Source organism: Echinops telfairi, unplaced genomic scaffold (genome assembly GCF_000313985.2).
Source record: "Echinops telfairi isolate 266 unplaced genomic scaffold, ASM31398v2 ScPeMD7_7469;HRSCAF=8507_0, whole genome shotgun sequence".
In the NCBI taxonomy this organism is placed as follows: domain Eukaryota; kingdom Metazoa; phylum Chordata; class Mammalia; order Afrosoricida; family Tenrecidae; genus Echinops; species Echinops telfairi.
In genome coordinates, this window is record NW_022111372.1 from 59,256,855 (window position 1) to 59,274,890 (window position 18,036).

An 18,036-nucleotide genomic window follows, 5' to 3' on the forward strand; every position below is an offset into this window, starting at 1 on the left:
AAAAATTCTTATTCTACTTGCTGTCCCTGTAGGTTCATCAATCCTGGGTTTCATGTACTGAAAAACAGGAAAACATATAACACAGCTTCAGCGACATAACATCTCTGAGATACACCCTAATCTGGACAAACAAACACAAAACAAAACAAACACACAGAAAATGTCGAAAACCAGAGCAGGTCCAGCATGCATCAGAGAGGGGATCAACGGACAAAGTTTCAGGTGTTCAAGTCAGATTTATGCCTTTGATCTTCTACACGCATCTCTCCAAAGCACTCAGTTTAACAGCCACTTCTGTCCCATCGCTCAATCATGCATAGAGGGCGTTCACTGGAGGTCTATTTCCTATGTAGCTCCCACAAATGCATCTTGGGCTCCCACTGTCATCCATAGCCTTCCACAAACCAGATTCTCACAATGGAGGCTCTGATACTGATCCCTCCTTTGACTTTGGATTATATGGATTCCAATCCTTTGGCAACTGAGGATGGTGTGCTTCTTCCCTGTGGATTTAGTTGACATCTCACTTAGATGTCTGCTTGTTTGGAGACAAGCCTTTAAGACCTCAGATGCTCTTTTATCTGCTAGCTGGGCACCACCTAATTTCTTTACCTCCAACAGCATTGAGACAGCTTCCGGCCTATTTTTCAAATTCCACTCTTGCTTATTATTCATCAAAAGTAGCATGATTTTTATTTATGACATCATATGTATACCCAAATTAACAAGTCATTTCCCAGGCCCTTTCCTTAACGACATGAGGATGACCTTTAATGAAGGGAGAAATGAGTGAAAGGGTTTCCAGCAAGCACAGCTAGCTTTTCCACAGTTGACTTTAGATGACTTCTCCCTACTTCTTTCCTTCTTTATCATCAGTCTAAATTTCCCAGGATGACAGCATGCCACTTTTATCATTGTTAGCGTGTCTCAACGGCTATTCACAAGAAACAAAGGCCAAACCAGTGTGGTGAAGAAAGATACAGCACGTGCGTGGAACTAGAACCTAGCCGCACCTCATTCATTCCTCAGAGTGGGTTGCAAAGCCCATTTCCTGTGACTCCAATCTGCGTACACAAGGAGGAGGGATTTGACACTTTCCCACAGTGAGAGAAACATGTCTGATGACCAGGACAGCGGTGACCCTGAACACATTCCAGACTGCATAGCACTGACTTTCATCAAAAAAGCCCGCAATTCCAGCCCTCTCAATCTTGGGCCCTTCGTGCCTCCTGGTGAATCACTCTAGTCCAATCTTCTGTCACAGGCTTTTATTTTCCCTAAATTTCTGAAAGCTGAGCTGATTGAGAATTTTGATTTATCTTTGTCTACTTTAGGGGAACTAAAGAAAAGGAATGTTAGCACCCAACCTCTCTCTCAAAAAGCTACGGCAACAGCTGGGTGGTTACTAGGGGAAGCGTTTACTTGGATGAAGAGAGAAAATACTTCTTTACAAATAATCGGTATTTATGATTCTCGTTTCTGGGAAACCTGATACATGCAATGCACCTGTGAGTGTTTGAGGTCAAGTTCTAACTGTGTTTTTATTAAATATTTGACTGCTTTATGTGTTATTTTAATTGACCGAGTTTGAGACCAGTGTGATTAAGAACTCTCTCTCTCTCTCTCCCTCCCCCCCTCCCTCCCTCCTTCCCTCCCTGCCTCCCTCCCTCATGGCTTTTTGAAAACATTCAGTTATGGATTATAGCTTACTCGACTTAATTCGGATTTCCTAAAATGGTGAAGCATCAAAAAGCATTTCAGAGTTCAATGCCAATGAATTGATTCATAGCTTCAGTTTGTTAACATCCCCTCTACAAAGCTGGTGGGAGCTCTGGTAGTGCGTTGGTTAAAGTGCTTGGCTGTGAACTGAAAAGTCAGTGCTTTTAGCCTTAGTCACTCCAGAGTACAAAGATATGGCAGACCATCTCCATCAAGATTTACAGCCTGGGCAACCAGATGGGGAAGTGCTCCTCTTGCCTACAGGGTCGTTGTGGTGGACTTAACTCGATGACAGTAGGTTTGGTTGGGGGTCTGCCAAGCTGGGATGCTTAGAGAAACCACTGCAGGGAGTAGATCCAAACTTTGTGTATATTAGGAAGGCACTATTTTACTTCCGACCTCTTCTTCCTGAGCGGCCCTCAAGCCTCGCTCACAGAAGCATATGATATGACCCTAGAGAAACTCTTTCCATCCCGAGTCTCACTACCACATTTTCAAGTTTGTATATCTAGCTATTTCTTAGAGGGAGTACTCCTTTGTTTGAATTTCAGTCCGTTTCTAAATAAACCACGATCTCTCTTACTTTCTATAGCTGTTTTCACACATGCGCGTGCACACACACACACCCATCTAGAGACAAACAGTTGGGATGCAGCATTACTACATATGGAGCGTGAGGGAAGGCTACTGACATGGCAACTGACATGGGCACAAAGTGCCCTTCCTCCTGTTTCCCCACGGAGATGTTTCTAACGTGTTTTTTCTCACTTGCTCCGAGTCTGGAGGGTGGGGGGGGGGTCAGACTGACACAGCAGACATCTCAGACATGCTTAGAAGGGGCGCAGGGCTCCCCACCTCTTCGCCTGGTAACCAGGCAGCTGTTGCCATAGCTTTTGAGAGCGAGGTTGGGTACTAACATTGCTTTTCTTTAAGTTCTCCTATACTAGACAAAGGTAAATCAAAATTCTCAATCAGCTTCACTTTCAGACATTCAGAGAAAATGAAAGAGGGCCCTGCAGGAAGCAAACGTTCCTCCCCATGCCCCCACCCCTGTCCAATGCACGCATCCTTTCGCTTCTCACCTTACAATGACTTAGGCATAAAACAAAGTACATTGACAACCACAGATTTGGGTAAGAAACATTCCCAAGTGAAATTTACCACAAGTCTTGGCATTTTTAAAATACCTTTAAGGAAACGTTTCAAATAGTTGTTGGTTTGTAATGTTTCTTAACATGGAGGCTGAAGCTGACATCAAAGGCTCAAGTAGAAAGAAAAAGTTTTGTAAATGATGATGGCAACATATGTACCATGTGCTTGACACATGGATGGATGGATGGATTGTGATAAGAGCTGTACAAGGCCCCAATAAAATGATTTTTAAAAAGGAGGCTGTATGATGTTAAAGCTTCCAGATCCATGACAGTGACATTATATTATCTGGCAGTTTGAAGTGGGCTGTGGCTGAGAATGGAGTATTAGGAGAGAGGATGACGGTAAGATTTGGGGCAGGGAAACCAGGGCAGGGGTGGACAGAGAAACATGACATGGAAGCACCCAGCACTAGAGGTCCGTGGGGCCATTTGGAATAGATAAGGGCTGCCTTGGGAGCCAGACCCACGTCGATTTTTTTTTTCTTTTAAAAATTTTTAACAGTTTTATTGACATGTAATTCATGTATCATATAGTTCAATAGTTTATTGATATTAAAAAGAGTGTGTAATGATCACCAAAATCAATTTTAGAACATGTTCTTCTTTCTTGTACTCGGAATTAGTCCCCATTTCCCCTCATCTCCCCTGCCATCATCCCAAGAAATTACTAATCCACTTACTGTCTATATAGATTTACCTATCTTGGATTTCATGTAAAAAAAATCATACGGAGGGGAAAAATGAGGACCTAATGTCGGGGGTTTAAGTGGAGAGAAAATGTTTTGAGAAACGATGTACAAATGCGCTTTACACAATTGATGTGTGTATGGATTGGGATAACAGTTGTATGAGCCCCTAATAAAATGTTAAAAAAAGAAAAAGAAAAGCATACAAAAACAACAAGCAGACAAAACAAACAAACCAAAACCCCATAACAATGACAAAATGAAACACAGAAAAACCTCAGTTGAAAAGATAGCAGGAAAAAAAGCTAGAACAAAATGAGAATGAGTCAAAAGGGAGGAAATATGATAGGGTGAGAAATTTTAACCTGACAACAGCTGAATTAGTCTTCTTCCCAAGGCACTCTGTCTGACAGCAAGATTATTCACATCCCTGGTCAATAGTTGGAGGGGAGTCTCCAGAGGCTTAATCCACGTGGGGACCCTGAAAATGGATTGTGGGTTTTTACTGGCATCCATACTCTTCTGCAACCTGGGTGCTCAGAATTTACCCTTTAATACTGTTCCCTTCTCTGGTGGTAGATTTTATTATTTACAATCCTTGGATCACGCAGGCTGGTGTGCTTCTCCCATGTGGACTTAGCTATCATCTCACTTAGATGGCTGCTTGTTTTAAGGCAAGTTTTTAAGACCCAGATGCTAGTCTTTCTAATACCCTGGCACCACATGGTTTCTTCACCACACTTTGCTATGACACCCATATGTTCAATGACCTCTTGTGGAGACAGGCATCGAGAAGGACAACTAGTTGTTCTTAGGTTCGGGCTGTGATTAAGTGCAATGCACCACGATGCTACCATCAGCTTTGCTTCTGTATCTAGAAGGCCGTGATGACACTGCGGCCAGCCTTCTTGCTAACACTCTTTTAGTGGCAGCTGAACAGCTAACTATGGTGCCCCTGGGCTGTCTTGATCCAAAGAGTAGTTTCTAAAGTTTATTGAGTCACAATCTCCGTTGAGAATCTGATGGAAACAATAGGCCTTCTTTCTAGGAAAAAGGACATGTGCTCCCTCTGCTACAAAACACACACACACACACACACACACACAGAAAGAGAGAAAGAGAGAGATTAACTCTCTCTTCCCAACCTAGTCAATTCCAGCTGCTGAACAATGAGTTTGTGACTGTTTGCCAGCTCTGTGTTTCTATTGCTGTTGATTTTACACCTGCTGCTGAAAGTGGATGAGCTGTCAATATGAGTTTGTATCTGAATTTCAGATTTAGGGTTTTAGAACTTCTTGCCTAGTGCTTGGTGTGATAATAATATCTTTTAGAATAATGAATAAAACTAGCTCCAAGTTGAAGATTCATGATGTCCCAAATGTCCAACTCTTCCACAATGCTATTCGTCTCTGTTATCCCCCCGTTCTCCCTTTAGGACATTCCCTCACGCTCCTGGGTTCTGTGATTTGCTGCAGCATCCCACAGAAACATACGAACGTTGTGGAAATGTCTCATGTGGGGCTGGGTGCTGTTCAGTCCAAAACCCAGGGGTCAAGCAGAGGTGAGCCAGATGCAGGATCAGAGCCCAATATAGCCAAATTCAGGGCCCAGAGCCAGAAGCTAAAAATGCCCCCAAACCACTGTGGGTCTTCTTGCTTCTTACTGAAGCTCATTCAGGAAAATAGAGGTCTGTCTTTCCAGATGGGTGATGAGTGAAATTGACTGGTGGCACCATAATATATCCAAGGAAAACAAGGAGAGTAGCCTGGTTCATGCCCAGTTCTCAGGGGGAATCTTAAAGCTATCACCAAAGAAACAGAGAGTGTGATCTGATTCACACCTTCTGCTAAGGTCCGGACTTAACCCCATCCTGTTCCTGTTCTTTAGTAGAGAATGCCCCCTACTAAGAGGACATTATAGCCACAGCTGTAGAAAGTCCAGAATGATAGAACATCACACAAAGGATTGTGGCTAGAAGCACCATATTAATGGACTATAACTCACTTAGTCTAGCAACATCTGTCTTGTAGCCTCTTTAACCTGTGGTCTTCAACTGAAAGCAGAATTGCAGAATTGGTTCTTCTCTCTGGAGTGGTCTGAGGCGGTCCCTCTGCTTCTCCTTGCTTTCACTCGCAGAGCTCCCTGCCTCGAGGTCACCCTGTGTGAGGAGCAACTTGCAGCTCATCCCTCCTCCCCACCACCACCCCCAGACCTGCCTTTAGCCCAAGTACTGTGGGACTGTGTGCTCAGGAAGTTGGCAGCTCCCCAGCCAAGCTTCAGCAGCTGCACCTTACCAAGCTGCTGGCGCTGTCCGATGTGCTGGATGCTTCCTCTTGACTTGGCCTACGTGATTCTTGATGATTCTAGTTGATGATTTATTAGGCTTGAACAGACCGTAAGAACTTGCCTTGCTTCATATTTTACCACTGTCAGGCTGTTTACCATTAGTTTCTCGTTATCTTATCAGTGGGAATAGCTAGTCCTTTGGTCATCGAATCCCTCCTTTTCTAATGCTTGGCTAGAGTCCCGTATTTTCCAGGAATGGCTAAGGATGGAAGGAAATAAGGGCATACTGAGGATTAGAGACACAGCTCCAAACTCAGGCGAACTGATAACCTGTAATTCTCTAAGATGGACATATAAGTAACTTCATCGTTCATAAGAGAGACAAAGCAACATATATAGTTTAAATTAATGAAATACTATACACCTCCATGAGGAGCCCTGGTGACATAATGGTTACCCCGTTGGACTGTTAACTGCAAGGTCAGCAGTTTGAAGCCACTAGCTGCTCTGTGGGAGAAAGATGGGGCTTTCTACTCCTGTAAAGTGTGGCAGTCTCAGAAATCCACAGGGCCGGTTCCGCTCTGTTCTTTTAGGTCACTCAGAGTCAAAATCACCGGCCTCAAGTAGCATGCATTACAGACACATACTCCCCTGAGCCTGCATATGCCACCCCTGTACCGCTCCTCTCTACCTTCAAGGAGGTGCACATCTCTCAATGGCTGGACATTTTGGTTTCAGTCATTGAGCCAGGACAAAAGAAACATTTGAAAAATTGTCAGATGCATTGTGGAATTTTTAAGGAGTGTGTCAATCAGTGACTACACCAAAAATTAGTTAAGCCTCAAAAATACCATTGGGCAATTCATAAGAAATGAAAAGGAAATGCAATATGTAGTGTTGGATGTGGTATGAAATTAATATGTAGTCTTGGATACGGTTTGAAAAAGAATGAATTCGCAGATTCAAACAAGTGCTCTCTTTGTCCTGGGACCTGTTTTCCCAGGGCAGCTTGTAAGCAAATGCCAACATGTAAAATGTAGATATCCTTCAGCCCACCAAATATATCGGATGACATGCAGTCGTAGGGAATGGTTGGATATGTGTCTATAAGGATATTTTCTTTAGAATGTGAGGGTGAACCATTTATGAAATCAAATATTTAAAAATAATATATATCCAATCAGGTGTCATCGTATTCGCTGACCAACTTCGAAACAATAAAAATAGCTGGCATTTATTGACCATTCACTTTTGACATACTACGGTTCTCAGTGTTTTACAGGGATTAACACACACTCTCTCCAACCCACCCCCAAGAATCCTATGGGTAGATGATGTTCTTACCTTATTTGGAAGAAGAGGAAAGAGGAGCAAAAAGTGGTCGAGTTTTGTGTCCACAGTTGTGATAGCAGTGGAATTAAAACCCAAAGTCTGGTTCCCGTGTCTACTCTTCACTGCTGCGCTTCACAATGAAATATGGCACCACCACTTCTGATTAGAAGGAGGGCGGGGATATGTTAAGCAAAGAAGGGTCCATTTCAGAAGGAGCTGGGGTGTTTATAGAAAGGGAGAGTGGAGGCACGGACTCTGAGGGTGCTTAGGAAAGACTGGAATAGCGTGTACCAGATACGTGCTCTGGCGGTCTGCGAGGTGACTTTCACTCCCTTCTGTGCAGCCCACCTCAATCCGGGATTCTTGTGGAAGAATATTGTCTTTCTCTCACAGATATAAAAGGGCTTGGGGTTCTTATGGGTTTGTATGTGCGTGTGATTTAAAAAGCACATAGCCAACTTTAGACTTTCATTTCTTTGACAAATATAGAAGCATTTCTGGTTCACTCCATTGGTATTGGGTTTCCCTGCTCAAGTTTCCAACAAGCCAATGCCTCCCTCAATTTTGATTACTTGGTAATTTAATGTTGATCATATGTCTAACTTTCAGTGAAACCCTAGAAACCTTTTCTAGGAGTTGTAATTAAGGAGATATGCAAGGATATGAAGATATAACACTGAAATGATTGTATTAGATATGGTTGCTTAGTTGATATAAAAGTCATTGTATATACTGGGATTTTTGACCCCAGAAACCCTTGTCCCTAGAGTTGGTCACATGACCCACGAGTCCCATGGTGTAACCTGCTGCAGGAGGTTCTAGGGTCTCTTTTGGATTCCTGATAGGAAGATCAAAAGTGATTGGTACTGCTTGCCCTCTCCCAAACATCCAGCCGTCAGCACTCACGAGCAATTGATTTTTGCAGTTTCAACAGTTATTTTGTGAACTCGAAGCTCTAATAATGAGGGGAAGACAGAGAGACAAGCTGGACCTAACATTGTGCCAAAGACAAATGAAGTCTACCTCCAGTGAGAGGAATAGAGCCATGCCTATTAAGCCATTGCTGATTAAAACAAATAAAAGAAGATGTAGCCAAGCATATTCCCAGTGGATTCCATGCTCAAAATGCTCAGATATAATCCATTCTTGTATATTCTTAAAGGTTTTATATGTTACCTTGCAAAGAAATACAGCTTGGATCATTTTCATGGAGAAAATTAGAACTGGATTAGAACAAAAATAAGCCCAGAATAAAAGTAAGACTTAGTTAACCATCCGAGGAGTGTTAATTAAGTAGGTTAAATGATTATGACCAGGTTTTGCTCCAAAAAACTCTAAATTCATTAGCATCGAGTCTATTCTGTAGGACAGGGGAGAACTGGCCCGTGTGGGTTGCTCTGACCGGACCTCTTGCCAGGAGGACAAAGCCTCCTCTTTGTCGCACAGAGCAGCTAGTGGTTTTGAATGGTGGCGCATAACCCCTAGGCTGCCAGGGTTCCTAAGGTTATGCTACTCGTGGTTATCTTGTTTATAAATGGCATCATGTTGGCACGAAGTCCCCTTCGGGTGACTATTTGTATTGACTGTAAATCATAAGCCATAAAGCATATGAAGTACAAGATGACAGAAGATGATCACATCACAGCTTGACAACAGATATGATGTCTAAGAAGAAATGCATCTGCTTCTTACTTGTAGCACAGGAGCTGCTGGCTGATGAATATGCAGATGCGACGAAGAGAAGATTGCTTGCCTGTGTGTACTGGTAGCTGTTCTTCATCCAACGCACTGGCAGGAGTCACTTTGTAGGATGGTTTTTGGCCGCTGATGGCAGCTGAGATATGCAGCCTGCACAGCCACGAACTCCTCGTTTTTATCGAAGCACCTCTGCTGAGACATCATTTTGGGATTCTTAGATCACTTTCATCTAATGGGCTTGGACTCACCACGTACTTCTCCAAAATGGATTCCAATGGATAATATCGTTTTAGAAGGAATGAAGCTTAAGAAGATAGTGTATTGCAGCAGAAGGTTTAATATAGAATCTGATACACCAGTTATTTATTCTAATGATGGAATTTAAATATGTATGAAGGCGATATCCTTCCCATGGCTGAGTCGTTAAAGGACCTCAAAAAGAAGATGACAGAACTCTAAGCGGAACACTTGTGATTCAGGCCTCATTGGCAAAGTCACCTTCAATGGGGCCTTCCCTGAGCTCTCGGCTGGACGCAGTGCAACACCCACGTGGCGACATTATTTTATTGTAGTTTTCTCCACTCCCTGACCCTTCGCAGTGCCATTGCCTGTCTGTTTTCAGATCAGAGGCAGCATGACCCGCTCTGGACTTTCAGTGTTGCCTCCTCAGTGAAGATGCCAGGCTCCAGAGTGCCGGTCATACTCTTGTTCCTTAATCAAAGGGAAGGACGAGTGTGGCATTTTTCTCTAACAACCATCACTACAAAGTCATTAAAGGATTGGTTAAGGAGGAGATAGAAGACGCATTTTCCCTCTTTCCCTTGTCGAGCTAGCGTCGATAGGAGGATTAGTCAAGCACTTGTGCTCCTCGGCCCAAAGAGCGACCAGGACAGAGGTGGGAAAATGTTAGCACCGTTAGAACTGGTGGATGCTCGGTCAAAGCTGAATTTGTGTGTTGATGTGAACAAAAAAACACACAGAAAACCAAATGGCTGCCTTCAAGTTGCTGTCTCCTGTGCCCTGAAGGGTTTTCAGCAGCTGATTTGCCAGCAGTAAACCCCCAATCTCTTCTTCCAAGACACCGCTGGGGATCCTCAAACTACTAGCCTTTCGGTTAGCAGCCAAACTTCTATATATACTTACCTGTCAGGTTTATGTAACTTGCTGTTGTCCAAACAGCCAGTGGCCTGGGTTACAGAGGAAAAGCTATTGTCTCCTTTATGCTTCATTGTATCATAATTATGTTATATGACTATTTTCACCAGCTTCGATGGGGCCTGAGCTTTATGTAATACATGTATACATGTGCACTGATCTGAGACGCCGATCCATAAAGCAGTAGGAACCAGACAAGCAGTAGCCTGGCTAGGATGCCAAAAAAGACTACATAATCACTGTGCCAAAAAGAAATGGTTAGCATTCAGCCATTTCAAAAATAGCATAGAATCAAGAACTGATGGCCTGGAAGGAGGACGTCCAGGCTGAACTGCAGGCATGGAGAATAAATAAGGCTCTGGGCTTCGACAGAATCCTAATGAGAAGTCTCCACAAATGGGCACAATACCGGAGCTGTTCACTCCTCCATGCCAAGAAATCTGGAAGACGGCGACTTGGCCAATCACAGGAAAGAGATCCATACTTGTGTCTATTCCAAAGAAAGGTCACCCAGTGGCATGTGGACATTATCAAACAGTATCATTATAGCACACTATGTGAAATTTTATGGAAATCTATTTTTAAATGGTTAAACTAGCACATTGACTGGGAACTTCCAGATAATCAAGCCGGATTCAGAAGAGGCCGTGAATGAAGGATATCATTACTCGTGTCAGCTGGGTCTTGACTAAGAGCTGAGAATACCCACAATATGTTCACCTGTGTTTTATTGACTGTGCAAAGGTATCTGAATGCATGGATCATAACAAACAATGGATCATTATAGAGAATGCGAATTCCAAACACACAATTGTGTTCACATGGAACCTGTCTGGAGACCAAGAGGCGGTCAGTCATTGGAACAGAGCTAGAAAAATCCGTGTGGTTTACCATAAGGGAAAGTGTGTGTCACGGTTGTATCCTTCACCATACTTACTGCATCTGTGTGCGGAGATGATCCAAGAAGCTGGGCTACCTGGAAAAGAACGTGGCATCAGGGTTGGAAGAAGGCTCACTAACTACCTGCAATATGCAAGTGACACAACCTTGATTGCTGAAAGCAAAGAGGACTTGAAGCACTTACTGATGAAGATCAGAGACGGCCACCTTCAATATGAATTACAGCTCACCACAAAGAAGGGAAAAAAACACCGCACCTGAACCGATAGGCAACATCATGATAAACGGAGCAAAGAATGAAGTTGTCAAAGATTTCACTTTCCTTGGGTCCACAATCCAGGCCTACAGAAGCAGCAGTAAAGGAATCAAACCTCACATTGCGCTAGGAAAATCTGCTGCAAACGTCCTCTGTCAAGTATTCAAAAGCAACAATATCAAGCCGAGCACTAAGGAACGCCTGACCGACGCCATTCGGTGGCCTTGTCTACATGTAAAAGCTGGATAATAACTAAAGAAGATGAAAGAAGAATTGATGCATTTGTACGATGGTCTTGGAGATGGAAATTGACTCGAGCATGGATTGCCAGAAGAATAAACACATCTGTCTTGGAAAAAGTACAGCCTGATCACTCTTTAGAAATGACGATGGAGAGACTTTGGCTTATACACTTAGGACATATTATGAGGCGGGGCCAGTCCCTGGGGAAGAAAATCATTCCTGGTAGAGGTAGAGAGTTAGTGAAAAAGAAGACGACTCTCAGTGAGGTAGACCAGCGTAGTGGTGGCAACAAAGGCTCAGACACAGCAAAGATTGTCAGTGTACTGCAGTCCTGGACAACCTTTGGTTCTATCTGACTTAGCAGCACCTCACAACAAACCTGTAGGGGGTGGTATAGAAAGGAAGCCCAAGGGTCTAAATCCAGAGCCCAAGAACAGGGAGAGCCTGATACTGACTCCCCAGGGAGAAGACTGCCGAGAGCCCCAGAGCTCTCATCCCACCCTTGCAGTGGAAAGTCCTGGGATGTGGTGCAGCAAGAACACTATTTGGCTCCAAAGACCAGCTCGGATGCCAGCACACTAAATTTTCAGACCAAGATAAAATGCTAATTACAGATGTCAAGATTAGAGTTTGCTTTTGCTGCAAATTCCATGGGGTCTCTAAGCAACTTAATCTTTGAATCCCCAAGGAAATAAAACTCTACAGAGAAGAGATTGTTATCTTAATGTTGCAAGAATCTTCACCTTGAGTGCTGCCAAGTAAAAATCCCGCCTAATGACACAGACTCCAGGGAATCTTCCTTTTTTTCTTCCTTTTTTTGGGGTTTGTTTACATAACTTTACATGGAGCATTTCTGGTGTGTGTGTGTGTGCGTGTGTGTGTTGGTGAGGTCCAACATTCAAAATGCTATTTAAGCTGATAATTATAACTGTAAATTCTTCCAAAATTCTACACAGGAACAAGGTGGCTTGCCTGAGCTTAAGAAATAACTGTGTAATCAATCACTAACATTGGATTCTGATTTTAGGAAGCCTCTTTATACACTACCTTAAAAAAGTATCTGGCACTTTAAAATTATTTGTCATCTTCTCAGCAAAGCACTTCTTAGGAGCAGCTTTTATCCTCCCCCAGTGCTGTCACACGCTCCTCGCTTTACAGACACATATACTTCTTTTTAACCCCTGACTCATGGTTGCCTTAGTTGCCTACACCATGACATTTCACCCGACAAGGAAGCACAAAAGGAGTTTGGGAGTTGAACATTGACACGATGCTATGAAAAAACTGTTGCCAGGCAGATGCAGACTCACAGTGAGGCTATGAGACAACGTGAATTGCTCTGTGGAAGAGGAGGGCTTCCCGGGGTTTCTTGGGCTGTGCAGCTTTATGGAACCAGATGGCTACATCTTTGTCCTTGGGAGGACTGGTGGGACCTTGACCTTTTGGTTAGCTGCTGTGTGCTTTAACCACTGCACCACCAGGGCTTCTACAAAATTTCCCAATTGTTCAAGAATATCCTTTAGAGATTTTTTTTTCCCTTTGAAATCCAGCATCCAGTTTATCATCGAACACGGCAGGTGGTCATCACAGACCTGCAATCTCCTTCAGTTGAGCATATTTGTCTAGAGCAGGCAAGTAAAATTCAATGAAAACTCAGGCCATTTGGTGTAACAGGCAAGATTCACATGGGCCACATCACATTTACAAATTTTGTTAAATTTATATTTTGAAGTGAGGATTCAGGAATATGGATACGACAATTAAAACACCATATAATTGCTTTTATTTAAACATTTATTTAATGTATTTATAAAACTAAAATTATTCTATTTTACTGGAAACTTGCCAGCGCTTTCCTCCTACTAGTTTTCACTTACCTCTTATGCTGTGACCGGAAAATATAACAAAGTAACTAATGAAAAACACAAAATGTTGGACAGCTGAAAAACATGATGCATAATCATAATGGCTTCCCTCTAAAAATGTTAGCTAGCGCTGCCGTTAGGTATGATTCATAAGAGCACAAGCCAGAGTGCCCTATTTAACCTTTTCGTTATTGGGATCTGTTTTCATCATGACACTGAGAGTGGCAGACATATCGCTTTGCCGGAACTGAGTCAGCGGGCTTAGACACATCCACAGGCCCCCAGGAAAGGCACTGGGACACGTGTATACTCATCTTCAGTGGTTAAAGGGTTAATGAGGGAATCGTGTGCATGTATTGTCACGATCTCCCCTAAGCATATTTTCTTCAAAACCATTTTTTCTATTTTCATTTTATTTCAGAGCATCGCAGGCCACAAAAAATTACCTCGGGGGCTGCATGCCGCCCGCTGGCCGCCAGTTTGACACCCCTGGTCTAGAGAATTGTTGTCTTGTGCAGAGCAGGAGGGGAAGTGTAAGTGGAGAGGGTAAAGTTCACATTGTTCTTTAATCCCAGGTGTTGGGATTAAACGTTTGAAAATGGTCCTTCTTTGTGGTTTTGCTCTGCGGCATCTTCCCTCTGTATTTTGTGCCTAGCAAAGGGAGATTGCCGCGGAGGAGCCTACACCAGTTAGTGTTACACTAGAACTTTCATGCCTGCCCACTTGTTACCACAGAGCAATGCACTGGTACCTCCCGTTTTCCCTTGCAGGGAATGTCTGTGCCCCCTTAGCCTCGTCTCGTTCTGCCTTGCAGAACCCAGTCGCTGGAGAAAGGTGCTCATCCTTCAGCATGCTTCCTTCCTCTGTTGGCAAATTGTTACAACTGATACCAGAGAGTAAATATTTGAGCTGGCTTATTAGAGGGATTTTTTGGACATCCCTGAATTTAAAAAGACCATTATGTGGATCAGGTATGAAAATCACAAGTATTGCTGATAAAAACCTTAGGCCACTGATAATGAAATAGGTGGCTTTCACGTGGGCCTAAATTAGCTGAGAGCAGCAGTGACCCACTCAAGTTCAGTGATAAAGCACCTGGTGCTTGATAATTTTTGAGACTCTTTTTTTTTTTTAAGAGGATGAGCTCAGGATTTTCATTATAGCTGATCATTTCTGAGCCGTAAATCGGTTGCATATTTTCAGCATGACAACTTCACTGCCCTGGAGAGACTTATAAAGGCAACAACTAAATGACAATGAACCAAGGGCCCTTTGGGCTATACTAGATAATATTTTATTTGACACCAAGTAGATATATAAATACTTGATGAAAACAAAGAGGAAAAAATATTCTTGTTCAAATAGGATACATACTTGAGCCCAGACTCTAGGATCTACTCAATTAACTCTCATAACACTGAGAGACCATTTGCTGTTTATAGCATTGTCTACAGCTAAGGTGTGCCGACATTTTAAAAATATTTTTTCTTTGAAAGACAAGTCACAAACTGGGAAAAAATTATCTGTGCATTTCTATGACAAAGGACGTATATCCAGAATACAAGGGGGGTACCCCCCAAAAACCGATACCCTTTGGGTCTATTGATGTAATGTGAGTGCACTTGGAGTTCCGTTCCACCAGGGCAGACTGTTAATCAAGTTTTCTATTTTGAGGCTCTGAAACGATTGCTTAACAGCGTGCAACAAAAAAGGCCTGATTTGTGGCAGATGGGGACTGGTTTTGACACCAAGACAATGCACCTGCTCAACAGCCATCTCAGTCTGACAGTTTTTGGCAAAAAAGAGCATGCCTCCCATCCCCACGCACCAGACTCACCTGACCATGCTCCATGTGAGTTCTTTTTGTTTCTGCAAATGAAGAGGGACATGAAAGGATAGCGGTTTGACGATGTAGAAGAGGTGAAGACAAAAACAAGGGCGGCGTTGTCAGCCATCCAAACAGATGAGTTTGAAACATGTTTCCAACAATGGAATTGCAGATTTGACAATTTTATGAAGTGTAATAGAGAGTACTTTGAAGGTGATAAGGTTGTTTTGTGAAAAAATTTAAATACATACCTTTGGGCAAACATATGTTTTTTTTGGAGGGTGGGTACACCTTCATATACAACAAACTACAATACCATAAGAAGACAGACAACCAAGTTAAAATGGGGGGAAAATACAAGCATATTTTACAAAAATGTGCAAATGACAAGTGTGCACACAGCAATGCTTAACAGCGTTAGTCATCAGGAAAATATAAATCACAATGCAATCCTATTTCCCATCCTCTCAAACCCTCACTGCCATTGACTCGACTCCAACCCCTGGGGAACCAGTAGGACCTATGGGTTTCCAACCCTGGAACTCTTTGTGGGAACAGAACGTCGTGTCTTTCTCCCGACAAGAGGCTGGTGCTGTGGGGCTGCTGCTCTGCGGTTAGCAGCCCATTGTGTAACCACCATGCCAGCAGGGCTCCCCAGAGAGCTAAGATCGAAAACCCTGATAACATCGGCCCGAGCTATCCGACATGTGAGTAGACACACAAAGTTTACTATGTCCATTTATAGATTCAATATAAGATGAAGGAGTAAGTCAACAACATGGATGCATTTCAATATAATTATATGGAATGAGAAAAGGCAGGCTAAAGATAGTACAAACTGTATGATTCATTTTATATAAATTCTAGAAATGAAAAGTAATCTACTGTGACAGAAACCAGAGGAGTGGTTGCCTAGTGCTGAAGGCAAAGGATGGAGGGCCGGGGTGGTGGTGAGGAGGGAAGAGTATGGATTACACAGGGCAAGAAAAAAATTTAGGGCACGATGGTTATGTTTAGTATCTTGATTTCCTGATTTCAAAAGCTGTATAAATATGTCAAAACGCATCACCTATACATATGCTTAGTTTATTGTAAGCCAATTGCCCCTCAATTATGGTGGTGCAAACAGTGAAGTCCTTGACTACTAGTGGATAGGTTGACAGAACATACAAGCCTAGTGATCTGCTTCCAAAAGGCCACAACCTTGAAGCCCCCATAGAGTAGTTGTATTCTGCACACATGGGGTCCCCACAGTTCAGAACCAACTCAACGGCAACCAGCAACAAGAGAGCAGTTTTTTTTTAATGAAAGCCATACATTTGGAGAAACTAGTTGTAATACATCCTCACAATTGTTCCTCTGCCTGAGCCCATTGTTGCAGCCAAGGTGTTCTTCCATCTTGCCGGGGACGTTCCTCTTTTCACTGATCCTCCATTGCACCAAGCGTGACGTCCTTCTCCAGGCACTGGTCTTCCCTGCCAATATGTCCAAAGTGTGTAAAATGAAGTCTCACCGCCCTTGCCTCTACAGAGTGCTCTGGCTGCACTTGTCCCAGCACGCATGGATTTATCCTGTCACAGTCCATGGCACGTTTCATGTGCTTCTCTAGCACCTCACTTCGAATGCAGCAATCAGTGCTTATGGGGTCTTCTTTAGTCGTCCAATTTTCCCATGCAGATGAGGTGATGACACATAAAACTCACACAGAACTAATACCTGGCATATTTATTTAAAAAACACTCAAAGTGATCAACTAGGAGCAAAAGTTAACCTAGTAAAAGCCGGGCAAATGATCAAGAAAGTTATCGGCATGGCTAATAAGCAGTAAGTAGGTACCCAACATCATTATTCATTGGAAAAATGTGAAATGAATGATGCATGAAATAGCATTGAACTGGTTAAGGATCAAAAGAAAGAATGCAAAACATTAGGATATTGAGCAACTAGAATGCTCATCTACTTTCTGCTTGAGGGAGCTTATATTGCTACGGCCACTTTGGGAGACTAACATTATCTACTAAAGTTGAACGCATGCATGTTTTACGACCAGTAATTCCACCTCTCAGTATACTTTATGTGAAGGTTAGGCGTTATGTCAACTAGACTCATGTGGGTAAGGAAAGTGGGGGAGCTCAGCCTGACGGCATCTCCTTTGTGTCATAAGCCTTTTTATATAAGGCTTATGTAAAAAGTCTCTCTTTATATAAAGAGAGCTGAGTGGAATCCTCTTTGGCCCTTCTCCGTCTGCCAGAGCTGTATCTTCTATTTGGTTCCTTGATCTCCTGTTGCATCACTATTTGATTCCAGGAGGCATCAGTGGACTACTCATGGTGGATTTATGGCTGACTTTAGACCATTGCATTCACCAGCCTGTGCCCACTACTGCCTCTTCTGCATCCTCCTCCCGTTCACTGGTTTCTGTGAGTCAGGAGAAGCCTGACTTGAACCAGACTGGACTTACCTGTTTCTACAACTGTGTAGGCCATTTCTTAGTACAACTCTCATTCTACACACCACACACGCAATACTCAGTGATTTTGCATCTCTAGAGAACCCAATAACACTTCGTACATTTTTTCCAAGGTAACAGAAATGCATGTGCACCAAAGAACACGTGAGTTGAACATTAGTAATATGTTAATTAGTAATAGTAGCAGAGAATTCAAACATTACTAATAGTAGCAGAGAATTCAAAATCACATGAATGCCCAACAATAGAGAAATAATTAATTATAGTATATTCAAAGAGAGTATACTAAAAAAATAATATAGTCTGAGAGGCTGGACTATGTGAAGAAGACTTTGGAATCAGGATTAGAAGAGGATTCACTAACAACCTGTGATGTACAGATGATATAGCCTGACTGCTGAAAGCAAAGGGAGCTCAACGTTCTTACTGATGAAAGTCAAACAG